The 13,791-nt window shown below is 48.8% G+C and overlaps 1 protein-coding gene across 1 annotated transcript in view; it reads left to right on the plus strand.

Annotated features, from left to right (window-relative positions):
- The window catches only part of mical3a (microtubule associated monooxygenase, calponin and LIM domain containing 3a), a 97,434-nt gene that overhangs the window by 19,429 nt on the left and 64,214 nt on the right, over positions 1-13,791 (plus strand). Inside the window, 1 exon segment of the mRNA XM_035401476.1 lies at positions 5,965-6,230. The gene's annotated coding sequence lies outside the window, so the exon portion shown is untranslated.

Raw genomic sequence — 13,791 nt, forward strand, 5'->3', positions numbered from 1 at the left:
GTCTGCGGCAAGCCGGCGACTTCTCCCGGTTACTGGTTTCTTCCGCGGTGGCAATCGCAAACGTGCATGTGCATGAATGAAATTTTAAGGGCTTATTAGTAGATTTTAAGTCCTTGTCAACAACTGCACGCATAGTCCACCAGATCTTTTACACTTCCCCATTCACAGCTAATGATATGAACAGGCAGGGCTGTCTTGGCACGTTAAAAGGATTCCTCAGCGCAGATACGATCCCCCTTGTGTTCCAGTACGCTGTAACAAACACCAGATCCATACCGATATCACACTCGCACGGGTACTCATTCAGCATAAATCGGGAAAGCTCAATCCCGAGTCTTATCTTTTACGTTATCGATTCTGTCGAGCCCGCGAGGAGCGTTAGCGCGTAGCTGCCGCGTTCGGCCCTGCGATAGGCCGCTATTTGCGGCCCTGGATCTGCTCCCCGCGGGCGCCGGACGCCTCGGAGTCGTCCTCCTCCTCCTCCTCCTCCTCCTCCTCCTCGGATGACGCGCGGGCGGAGGAGACGCGCGGCCCCCCTGTAGCGAGGGCGTTTATATTTAGCCAAGCTCCGGCGGTGCCGTCTGCCCAAGGTCAGCGAGTCACGCCTGGCGCGCGACCGGCGGTTCCGGACGTTCGCCCGGCTCCCAGAGCTCGCCTACCCGTGGCCGTTCGCCGCCCCGAAGCGAAAGCATCTCGCGTATTTATATACAGGTTGTGGAATTTTTATGGCTTTTTTTTTTTTGTTTTGTAGCTTGTTAAAGAGGTTATCTGTGTGCATTCGGGATTTGTATTATGGTTAGCATTGTTAGCATAGTTAGCATTGTTAGCTTGCGTTAGCGCTTCAGTGATTGCGTTGTACGCTTGTCGGTGTCACTGGTCCAGGAATGTTAGCCACTATAGCTTGGCTTGACGCGTGCGAGTTCGCTTACATTGCAAGTTGCTCTGGATGAGCGTCTAGATAAAAGGATGTGATGTAATGTAGAGCTTGGCTCTGAACATTTTGTGCCCTGCATTAATTCACGCCCACCGGCCGCCCAGCCCCCGCCCCCTTCCTCCCTCTACCGCACGCTGAACCTTCACAAACCCGTCAGTCACTCGGTCCCCCAGTTGGCCCCGCCCCTCTTCTCAAGATTCCATTCCCATTGTCTCTTCACAGGCTGTGGAGCGACTTCTCTTTGTGAGCTGTTTTGGGGGGGTGGGGGTGAGGGTGGGGGGGGGGGGGGGGGGAATCTCAACATCCATAAACAGTGAGATGCTGGGGGGGTGAGGGCGGGGGGGGGAGGCCCTGGAGGCCCTGCCTTGTTTGCTCATGGCTTTGCACGCCCGGCCTCCAAATCACAGATCACAAATCACAAGCAGAGTCCCTCCCGGTTACCATGGAGACGTGCGCCGGTCCAGGCTGTATCCCGCTGTGGTGAGCGAGGGAAAGCCAGAGAGAGAGAGAAAAGGAGCAGAGAGAGAGAGGGAGGGAAGCACCCGAGCCCCGACGCGATATTAACGGTCCCGTCTCTACCCCCTCCGCCCCCTCCCCCCCCCCCCCCATCCCGGCTGACATGCACCTCGGGGGGCACCGCTCGGACAGCGCACCGGATCCTCGTTCGGTGAGCACTCTTTGTCCCTTGCGTTCGGCGGGCACGTCGCTACGCGCGTTGGGAGGTTGTACCGGGAAACGCTAGCGGGGGGTAACGGTTAGCGCGACACAAAAAAAAAATAATTCTGCACAAATACGGAGTGCGCGTTTGTAAAGAGAAAGGGGGACGTCACCTGTAGCGACGGGGGCCGGGTCCTGTTTTTTCGATAGCCGGTAATATCCGTTGCCGCCTCAATGCCTTGCATTGTTCAGAGCCCCTTCATTATCTCCAGTAATAGCTTTCTGACATGAACGCTTTTCTCCCTCTGGTGTCAACGAGAGTCAAATGCCGTCCTCCTGCCTCTCGCGGCACGTTCAATTAGCGAGCCTTCCCTGCTCCCCTAATTTAGGTCATGTCTCCTGCGTCGACAGGCCGCTTGAGGAAAATTCCTTTGTTACGGCAGATAGTCATTTTTCTTCTTTGGGGGGGGAACGACTGGCCTTGTTCTCGCGATGCAGTACAAGACCCAGGTGTTGGGGCAGCCCTTGGTGTCTCTGTGCGGCCAGCTGGCACAGAACCGGGAGTGTGTTTCCTGAGCTTGGGGTTTAATGCTACATTGAGTGTACCTTTTTACTGGTAGGAGAGATGTGGGCACTCGGTCTGATACGCGATGTGACGTTCAGTGTGTTGCGAGGTAAGAGTTATTTGGACAAAGCCAATTAAAGGAATTGAAAGTCGGTTATTTTTCCTGCGTGATCTCTGCAGAATCAGAACACATTCAATATTTAAAGGCTAGTGCATTAATATTGAGCATTGAGGCTGTACTCAAATATGCCGTGGAATATGCATTGTTTTATGCACAGTGCAGTACTTAGGGATACTGTCCTCATTTAAATTTACACATCAGTCTTTATTTGCCTCATAAATATCTATACCAGATGGCTATTATAATAATATTAAACAATAAATCATACTTTTCGTAAATACTTTAACACTAACAACTGAAATATTTGCTGTCAATAATTGCTAAAAAAAGAAAAAAACATTATAGTTTTTTTTTTTTTTTTTACTCTAGTAGATCTGGATAAAATGTGCATTACAATTTTGTGCAATGTTTAGAACGAATGAAATTGCAATGCAGAATTAACTACCTAATACAGTGCATGTTAGACAACCCAGCTGGATAAACAAGACTTTGAAGATTACAAGATATTTCAAAATATATCACAAGAATACAAGGTATTTCACATTTTCAGACAGTTATGGCGTATTGCACAACTCGCTGTGAGAAATATGTGAGTTATAATGAACCGAAGGTGCAGTATGAGGGAAAAGTTCAGCATTTGAAGCCGATCTGCCTTTAATATGAAAAAGCTTGTGTGTTTTCAGTGCCTGGAGTGAAAGATGCATTGTACTGTTGAAAGGGGTATGATGAACCCTGAGCTTTAGTACTACAATGAGGAATAATATTATTTCAGCTGTAAACAATAAAGGCTCTTGAAAAAAAAATGTTTTCTGAGACCTCAATGATAACGACCACAGAAAGCGGCCATGTTTAATTTGTGTCCTGACATCAGACATTGTCATTAGGTTTTTTCAACAGGAACTTAATTACGCTGATCATTTTGCATTGCAGTCGATGTTATGGAACTAAAAAATGACTTGAGAGTTGATTAAGGTTATAGCTTTAGTTTGCCTTCAGTTGCTGTTTTAATTTCATATACGAATGATACATTTTATGCATTTATCTAGCCCTTTAAAAAAGCAATAGGTGTCATTGTTGTGAAGAAGGGTAATTTCTTGGATGGGTTATTTTCTTACATGATGCTGCCAGAACAGTTCAAGCATCACACATTTTAAAAGGTGATAAATGAATTCAGGCGAAATGTTATTGGCGAGCTGGCTAGACAGAACAGGGCCCACTTAGCTGATGCAAGGCAGTAATGCCATGGTCCCCCTGACACCAATACTGTTTTTGATCAATTGTAGGTAAAAGGTGATAACTCCATAAACAGCTTGGGCCAAATTTCCTCAGTAGGCCACTCCCATTATTTATCTTACTTAATATCTTTAAAAAATAATATTCAGGAATAGCAAAACAGGTGCTATGTTGCAGTTACATCACAATGTATTCATTGTGTTGTTATACTACATTTCTGGCACGAAGCCACGTGAATACCTGTGTGAGCTTCCGATCGTATTACTCAGTGATGCAATGTCGTACCAAATGTGTCTCGTGCATGCGTTTCGTTCATTTTAAACCTGTGAAAACAAGGAAACAGAAATGAAAGGCCCACAGCTCGAGCCTCATTGACGTGTCCTAAAAGAAAATGCATTGCAGACGTTCGCAATGCCACGCAAAACTCTGTTGTTATCTGCTGCCCATCCTCATCATCGCTATAGTAACGGTTCTGAGTGCTTCTCCCGTTATTACTTTTTATTCTATAGCGATGACTATATCTTCCTGTCCTGCTGACCTTTCTCTGCCAATGTAATTTCTGGGCATGATCTCAGCAGAAATAACGAGGGCCACTAGAGCTAATTACTCGAAAATAAATCCATTATGTCACGGTCAATAAAAAACCCATTCACCATTTATAGTTATGTTGCAATAGCCATTGTGGTGTCAGTGTTCTGAATAGATGCGCAGCTCCTCGTCGGAGGGTGTGCTTTAAGGTCACGCTCTCGTGCCGTAAGCAGCAGCGCGAGTATAGCAGCGCACCCCTCACGGGGGTAAAGATGTCCTCCGTCCCTCAGTGCGGTTATCAGCGCTGCTCTCCAGAGATAGGAGGTGACACGCCATTCCCTGCCGTGTTGGGGAAAGGCACACTCGGTGACGTGAGGAGAGGTGATAGCGGATTCGGCGCAGCGACAACCACGCTCCCAAGCGGGGCTCACAGCCACTCTGATCCCCCCCCTCGAACATTCAGAAGTCCCCCAGATAACGGATAGGCTATATTTATGACCGTTATCTCTTTCCTTACCAGAGGACGGCAAAGCCAAAACTCTGACCATGCCCCTGCCCCATGCAGTGCCCATTTGCGAAATAAAATCGCTGGGATTTGCTATCTTATCGCTGCTCACTGTGTTGCTGCTACCACACCACCAGAAGTCAAGCTGTTGACCTTTCCCTGTGACCAGTCAGGAGTGCTCTGTGCTAGCCTCAGTGTTGCTGATGAAAGCCTTATTGTAGCCCGCAGAAACAATGAAGGTCGGAGCTGACTGCCACGCAAGGCTCGCCGCTGATCTGGAAGGGGGCGGGGGAGTGGTAATGACCTCCCCAGAGTCTGCTTGTTCTGGCTCTGTGAAACAACCGGTTTTTGGTTCCTTGACACGGAAAGCAAAAAAAAAAAAAAGTTTTGCAACGTGGTACTGTTTATTTTCATCCACCCGACCGGAGCCTTCGGGGAGTAACCCTTTTAGCGCGAATAGTCTGTGGGTGGCATTTTAAAATGGCCGGTGGACTCTTCTTCATGATACTAATCAGCGCAATCCCTGTAAAGGTAAAATAAGTAAAACAGTGAATAGAAAATATCAGCACGGTCTAGCGGGGGACCGCATGTCACTCTTAATGTTCTTCACTGTGAATGCGTTTTATTAAAACAATTCCTCCGTCTTTGAGCCACCTCTGTCAGTCTGGCATAATCTAAACCGAATGACAGAGGCTATTGTCTACGGCTGCTCTGGGCCACAACGCCATAATAATTGCTAAACAGTCACGATGCCAGCCCCTCGCCTACCCAGTCGAAGCTCAGCTGGCTGAAATGCTTGTCCTGGTTCTCCACAGAGCTTCTGTCACCACGCAGACACACACGCGTGTATGTGCAGACAAGACACCTGCATGTGCGCACAAAAACAAATGCAGACAAATACACCGTACAGAGAAGGATACATGCGCGTGCACACGCGCACACACACGCCCATACACAGGGACTTCAGCATGCATACACAAATACCTGCAATTTTCTTTTGCTTTGAAATGAACGTTGTAAGTGCTTTGTGGTGAAGGTTCATATGAGTACGTGTATTTGAGTGGGCTACTCTCCACACCGTGGAAACGGAAAGCATTAAATACACACTACCGTATCAGTATGCACTCCAGCATTTTTCCCAACTGTGTTCGATATTATTTCACCACCTCCGACTTAGACGTCATTCCCGAAGAAGCCAATAGGATTGCACTGTATGAAAACATGCTTCGGTCCCTCTTGCAGACATAGGGGTGCGGGAATACAGCCGACATTGTCCTTAAAGGTTGTTACTCCAGAATAGAAAATTGTACATGCTGCTTACAGTAACTTTTGACTGTTCACACCGCTGTACTTTGTGAATTTATTAAAATTTACCTTGAATGTATGGGCTTAGAAATACATTTTTTGGTTTGTTTTTCTAGGTTACCCCTCCCATTTCACGGAGATCCGTCCTTCCTCCGCTTTAACCGAGTTACCAACTTAACGCCTACAAGCCTGAAGAGCGTACGTGGTTGGCTCCAGTGGAGAAGACTGAATCAAAGAATAAAAGGAATAATCACAAAACTCATGACTGATCTTCGTCTGACAATGTTGGATCGTCTTAAAACAATGTAATCGATTGGATTAAACTTCGGAGAACTACAATACAACAGTCTAATCGCTGTCCGTTTTTCAGCATCTCGCTAAGGTAAGAGCTGTTTGACTTTGTTGGAATGCTACGATTAAGTGTTATATGATAGCTGCAGGCGGTTTGTTTCGTTGATATGAATGTCTAGGTGTCGGAGTAGTGTTACTTTTAAAAATACCCGCAATATGCATTATGCAAATAACATACCGCTAGCCAAATAGCTTGCAAGCTAACAACTGGTCACTGTTGATGCGCATGCGATTGATTACTCTTGCTACATAACCCCGTAATGTGCATAGTATTTAGCGTTGACTCGCAAACATTCTATGCAAATTGCACATGGTTTGCGTTTCGTGATAATTATAGCGTGGGAGATCTATGATTTAAAATGTGGGCGGCTGAATCTCATGTGTGATTCGCGCACTCGGGTTGATTTGGCTACCTAGATTAGCATTTGAGATGTCGACTCTGGCCGTTACAAGTGAAATAATAATGTACTGTTTACTGTAATACTGAATGTAGCTGAAAAATATATTTTTTTCCCCAGTGCTTCCGGCTAACAGAGCACGGAATTGATATTTTTCACAACCCAGTTCATAGGAACCCGTGAAAATGATGACCACCCTCGTAATACCCTATACGTTTCTAATCATATAGCCTACTTACTTTTCTCAAACTGTATGGACCCCTGTTTTAACCCTTATCAATAATCAGTGTCAAGCCACTATGAAGCCACTTTCCTCTTTTTGCTGGAGCAGAGTAAAATGGCTAAATGTCACATGTATTCTTCTGTTGGGAGATCTTTCCCCACTCTTGAGCTGCTTCCCTGAATTTGAGCATTGATTTGTTACTGACATGTCTTCTCTGATTTATTGGTTCTTCTGTTGTGTTTTTTTTCTGTTTGATTCAGTACGAAGTGGGCAGACTTGGGCTGTCTGCATTAGAGTGGGGGTCTCAGTAAAGAGATGGTGTTGGGTTTTTGGGTGAAGTGTCCTGAGTGGTGATGGTTTTTTTGGTGAAATGTCCTAAGAGGGTGTTGGGTTTTTGGCTGAAGTCTCCTAAGAGGGTTTTGGGTTTGATTTGCAAACTCAGCATCCTGTGGTTCCTGCCTGGGGGAATTATATTTTCAACACGCCATCCAATGTTCATGGCTCACGTCCACCTATGCAAACGGCAGGAGGGTTCTCTGCTTTGCTAGCTAGTTAGCTACTTGGCCAAGTGCCTTGTTTTTTAAAATCAGCTGATCAGTTATAAAGCAGCTCAGCACTTGCCGATGTTTTGTCCGCAGTGTGTAGTCCAGCAATCCGCCTCTCGATTGGTTGGCCCGTCCGGCGGTTCTGTCACTGCGCTCATTTCGCCTGAACGAGGTCTGAGCGAGTACTGACTCTGCAGAAGCGCAGTCGATTGAAGGGACTGAATCCAAGCAGGAAGATGGTGTTTTTCGAGCGCCTTGTGCGTGCGTTTGCGTTGCTGTGTCTGTGTGCGCGCGTGTGCGCGTGCATGCAACGTGTCTATCTGTACGTGTGTACGTGTACGCTCTTGTGTTTGTGTGTACGCAGACAGGTCTGTTTGTTTGCATGTGCGTACCCTTCTCCCTTTGGCCCCCTGACCTGCTGAGCCTTTAAAGCGGCAGGGACACGGGAATGCTGGGAGATGAAGTCCCAGAGTAAACCCCTGCAGGTTTACAAACCTGCGGGAACCGGCTGCCGGGTCTCCCCGGCTAGGCCCCAACCCGGGAAGCTGAATACCCACCAACTGACACCAGCGCCGCCAGACCTGCGGGGACGGTCAATGGGCGCTGGGGGGCTCGGCCCCCAAAAAGCCAGACAGAGAACCCCCGAAGGCCACCCTGCCTTTAAAGGCATAAACTGGTCGGTCTTTGTGTTCTGACTGGAGGTTTTGTAATGGCAGAAGGGCAGGGAGATGGTGAAGTAATGAGATGCCACGTCTCATGCTTTGAAATTTCTTTCTACCCCCCCCGAGAGTGCTGGCCCAGTGCCCTCTTCACAAAACATCTTATAGATCAGAGATCTGAGTGTCTGGGAAGGTGATTAAAAGAAACTGCAAGATGAAATGTGCAAGCTGCTCTCCAAAAACCCACCATTAAATTCTTTACAATTAAAAATGAAACCTTTATATTTGAGGAACATCCAGCATTTCTGTAGTTTCAGATGAGTGTTGGTATGTTTATTTTTTATTATTTTTTATGATTGCATTATAGATTTACCCCCGTAATGGTATTTTTAAAATGCATGACCAATGTTTTAACTCTTGGAACAGTCTGGCGTGGTTCTACCTCTCACCAAGCCTATTATCCTTACCACAGCCCCCCCCCCCCCCCCCCACTTAACAACGAAGGAATCGCAGGGAGTACAACCAGGCGCATACTCTCACGCTGACAACCAAGCAAACGTTACCTAACCTAACGAGGTGTGTGGTTATGTTTATTTGAGCAATGGATATTTTACAAGGGCAAATATTTTAATGTAATTCTTTCAGCGCTGTGTTTGGACATCATTTAGCCTAAATCCTGTGCCCTGTACAAACCTCCCCCTGCACATTCGTTCAGCCTACATTGTAAATACTCTGTTCTTTTGTGGCAAAATTAGCTGCGGGGTGCGTTTGGCGATTTTTTTCCTTTTCTTTACTCAGAAATAAAGGGATATTTTGGGAGTGGCCTCATATCTACTTTGTCCTTTTAAAGACTGCCAGTGAAATTTACTGGAAGTCCGGTGGACAGGTGACTCACGGCGAAGCAAGTTCCTTGAAGGGAGCACGTAACGGGTAGACTTTTAACAGCGATCATAAAAGGAGAGAATGGTTCCTAGAATAGCCTTGTCTACATAGTTTGCTATGGGCATGCGCTATTTTTAACACCGCTGACCAAAGCGGTATGTTGGCTGAGGGACATTTTCACGGAATTAAGGAATTGGGACGTTAAGTATGGGGGCTTTTTTTTTTTTTTTACCTGACCTCTGTCAGTGAAGGAGGAAGGACAGTTGAAATATTTGTTGGTTTTTGAAACCTTTTTTCCTTCCCCAGGAATGTAGCCTAAATACCGTTGTTGCTATGGGCTTTATCCTTGTATGGCAACATCATCCCAGTTGCGTCTTCCGAGGAATTTCCTTTTGTGAGATGGCAGATAATTTAGATAAAGGAAATGGGGGTTGGCAAAATGGACTCGGAATGGAATTGAGCTGTGCCTCCTGGGAGTGCTGCAGCTCACCCTTGTCTTAGTGTGTCATATCAGATAAGGATTTTTATTAATGCTGTAATACTGCGTCACCGGAGTTAGGACCTATTCCATGTTTTGCACGCGCCTATGAGTGATTCATTTTTAATTTGGTGGAACGGAATTTGCCCTTTGAGAAGATGTTTTCATGCATGTTACTTGTGTTTCAAATGCCCGATTTCCACTTTTTTCAGGTCTTTCTCCCGCCTGTACGGTGAGAGGTCGCAGCTCAAATTATGGCTCTGTCCCCCAGAGGGTGAGGCTTCCATTAGTTAACAGCCAGGTGTGACCTCTGACCTTTGACCCCGTTGTACTGATTTGGCCTGTGGAACTTCCAGAGGCACTAAAGCATTCTTCACGGCGGTGTGTAATCGGCGGCCATGCTTGTAGTTCCCAGCGATGTATGTTGTTGCATCTGTCAGGTGTCCTGTAGTCTCTTGGTATGGTATAAGAGCAAAATTGTTGGATGAGATGTGGGGAAACCACTAGCAAGTGCAATGGTTCAGTGTTCATGTGTGGCTGTGTTCTGTCGTTCTGATGTCAGAACGATAACATTTTTTCACCAGATGATTTCTTTCCTTCACTCACCAATTTATCGTCAGACCTCGCCTTTTTTAAACGTAAAAAAAGGGTAACCTGCCATGTCCCAGTGCCTCAGTTGGACCTCTGATGCAAACGTCCGGACGCGTCGTGCCCGTGAGGCGGAACGGCGGGACGCTCTTCCCCCCATCCCAGACGCTCGCTGGCGGGTCGTTCCGCGCGTCACGGCCGCTGCGTTCCCAAAAAAACCTGAAAGGGATTGAAAGCGTGCTCGGAAAAAGCCGTTTCCGGAACGTTCCGCGGTATTCCTCCTGTGGAGTCGGGGGAAGCCGGCGATCTGCCGAGCAGGTTCCCGGGAGCCGCTGGACAGTGATGAATGAAGCCGGCTGGGGGGGTGGGGGGGGGCTTCCGAGCTTTTTAGCAGCGCTGGATGAAGGGCGTCCGGGCGGAATTCAACATTTGAGGATGAGCCGTGAACCAGGGGGCCCGCGTTCCCCTGTCCCTCATCCTAGGGGAGAAGCCCACCTCGCCCGGGCCAACGAACTCACCCCAGAAATACCCCCAGGGCAAACCTGCTCAGCCAGGTGTCAGGCCGTGGAGCTCGAGGCCAGCTAACGTCGTTTCACGCCAGGATGTTTTCCGATGGGTTGCAGAGGGAAAATCCAGACCTGTTCCCCATCGCGCGGAAAGCGGAAACTTCACTGGTCTTCAAACCGAGGCTTCGGAAGCGACCCTTTCAGCCAGCCCCGCGTTCATCGTCTGCAATCCGAATTTTCGGAGTCGCACCGCTCTCGAAAACTACTTCCCACAATCCCCCCGCAGTCGCCAGGCCCGGCTGTGAGGCGTTCTGTGGAATTAAACTAAATTCTTTTTTATGAACACCGCAGTATAAAAACAAGCATTGACTGATTGATCAATGTGGTCTGTCACCTCGGTCCTCACTTTCCCCCTCTGTCTGAGGACAGGAAGTGCAGCTGGTGTGTTTTTATTCTGCGACGAGATGGCGGGGGAACGAGGAAGGGGAAACGGGAGCCCCGGTGGGTGTGACGACGCTACGGTGCGAACGCGCTAGCGTGCCCGAAATTAGCGGCACGGTCGCGGTTACCGTTTCCATTCCGCCTTGAAAACGCCCGTCCTCAAGGCCGCTCCGGTCGTGCTTTTGTTATTATCGCGTGCGGTCCGCTACCCTGGGGCGACATAGCTCAGGAGGTAAGAGCGATTGTCTGGCAGTCGGAGGGTTGCCGGTTCAAACCCTGCCCTGGGCGTGTCGAAGTGTCCTTGAGCAAGACACCTAACCCCTAACCCCTAACTGCTCTGGCGAATGAGAGGCATCAATTGTAAAGCGCTTTGGATAAAAGCGCTATATAAATGCAGTCCATTTACCATTTTACCCGTGGTGTGTGTACTGTAATGAAAGTTGCTCACTAACAGCCTTAAATTCGCACTTACCCCGGCGACTAGGGTTACTAGGGCTCTGCCCTATCGGGTGACATCATCTGCTTGATGACATCACGGAGGGCCGGTCCGGAGCGTGGCTCGGGTTATGGCGGCGGCTCTGGGGAAGACCGCGCAGGTCACGGGGGGGGTCTGTGGCATGAGAAGGCTCCCGTAGCTCATATCTCCGGTTGCTCTTCTCGAATACGGCCGACGCTAGCAGACGCGGCGCTAGCCTGAACCGCGCCTGCGCAGTAGGATTGAAAGGACTAAGGATTACCGTCTTTTTTTATTTTTTACCTTTTTTATATGCGCCCCAGCTGGCATTTGGGTGGAGGCAGCCGTGGTCATGAGTGACTAATGCTAACAAACGGAGCCACCCTGGAAGGCTTTGTCTCTCCCTGTGACCTTCCCAGGGGCGACATAGCTCAGGAGGTAAGACCGATTGTCTGGCAGTCGGAAGGTTGCCGGTTCAGACCCCGCCCTGGGCGTGTCGAAGTGTCCTTGAGCAAGACACCTAGCCCCCCAACTGCTCTGGCGAATGAGAGACATCAATTGTAAAGCGCTTTGTATAAAAGCGCTATATAAATGCAGTCCATTTACTCATAGATGCCTCTTAATTAATTATAATCAACTTTTCCTGACAGGAGATTTATCATTTTTTCTAAGCAGAAGACCCATTACGTTTTGGTTTGATGGCTCTTTGTCATTTCCATGTTTCTGTAGCACGGCCATACCACAAATTTTTTTTTTCAGTTCTCGCCACGCCGCCGGCTCCTTGCTCTCGACACGAGGTCCTCTGTGTCTCCGTGGCGCCGTCGAAACCGAAGCATTCCGTCTGATGCCTCTTCTGAATAATTTATGACGGGGGCGTGGCCCGGGACAGCGTCGTGAACATTCTGTGCTGTAGTACAGGTGCTGGAGCAGGGAGGGAATGCGGTCCTGAGTATCTTGAGTGTAGAATCTGCGGCGGCGCCGCATGGCTCGAAATGCGACGCCGCAGTCCTCCCCCGTGTCAGACATGCGACGCGTCCAATCGGGAGCGCCGATCTTGGCTCGGACGTCCGTTTGCCGGAAGCGCACCGCACGGTGGAGGTGGACTACTGGATTGTTTATGAGACCGGTGGGATAGTGTCGAGAGATCATTTTGATCGTTGGTTGCCAGGTTACCATAGAAACGCACTGAGCACGTATAGCATCCGGTGATATTTTACAGGAAAAATTAAACCCCGTTCTGTCAGATGTTTGCTGTTACTTAGCCTATATTTAATGAGGATGAAATATATACTGTATATACTTTTTAAAAAAAATCAGATTTCATTTGAATGCTTTCACAACACCGCTGCAAAAACCGGTCCTCTCATTTGCTACTCTAACACGATCCCCTTCAGGCTTTTCCCCGGGATCTCGCAGACATCACAATCAGAGACGCCGCAGTGAACTGTGTGGGGGGGGGGGGATTTGATCCGGGTGGAAGTGCCAAAATGGCCGCCCGCGCTCCGCCTTTTCGAGAGAGTCGAGAAACGCGGGAACGGCTGCTCGCGCGCCAGCGGACGGGAATTCCGCGTCGCGGAGACGAATGCCGACGAGCGCGTGGACCCTCTCGTGTTTAAAAGGAGCAAAGTTCTTCATTACATTACATTACATTACAGGCATTTAGCAGACGCTCTTATCCAGAGCGACTTACACAACTTTTTACACAGCATTTTACATTGTATCCATTTATACAGCTGGATATATACTGAAGCAATGCAGGTTAACAGCAGTGTCCTCACCCGGGAATCGAACCTGCGACCTTTCGGTTAGAAGCCCAGTTCCTTACCCACTGTGCTACACACCGTCCTTCCCGGTTACGCCATCAGGAGACATTTGGCTAACTTTCAGGGTTTTTGTTATTTTTTTAAAGCAGGACATGGCAGATATTGAGGCTGAGGGCGAAGATGAGGGGGGGGGGGGTAGAGCACGTGCTTTCATTTCTGGGATCACCCAGAGTTCTCCAGGGGGATAAAATAATGAAACTGTAGTCGGCAGTCCCATCTGGTGCTGGTTTAGTTCTTAGTATCGATCAGAGTCGTAATCCTTGAAGGATTTCGCCAAAGATATCCCACGGTGGCTCCCGCGTAGGGAAAAAGGGTTCCCTTCTCCCGTTCTCTCGGGTTCCCACGATGCCCGGGGGCTGAAGCCGGGTGGCCGGGCGCCCCACCGCGCGTCCGCAGGGGTCCCCGTCCGTCCTGCGGGAGCGGACGACGAGCTGCCGCGTGCATTTAAGTTGGCGTGCGAGTCGGCCTGGCGATCACCCTGCAGACCCGACTGGCCAATCGGGGGAAGCTCGCGGTTCACGGACGCGGTGGGATCAGCCAAATTAAAGGCTCCGCCTCGTAGGCCGTAGGCCGCCTCCGCTTTTCGGCTACGAAA

Source organism: Anguilla anguilla, chromosome 19 (assembly GCF_013347855.1).
Source record: "Anguilla anguilla isolate fAngAng1 chromosome 19, fAngAng1.pri, whole genome shotgun sequence".
Taxonomy (NCBI): domain Eukaryota; kingdom Metazoa; phylum Chordata; class Actinopteri; order Anguilliformes; family Anguillidae; genus Anguilla; species Anguilla anguilla.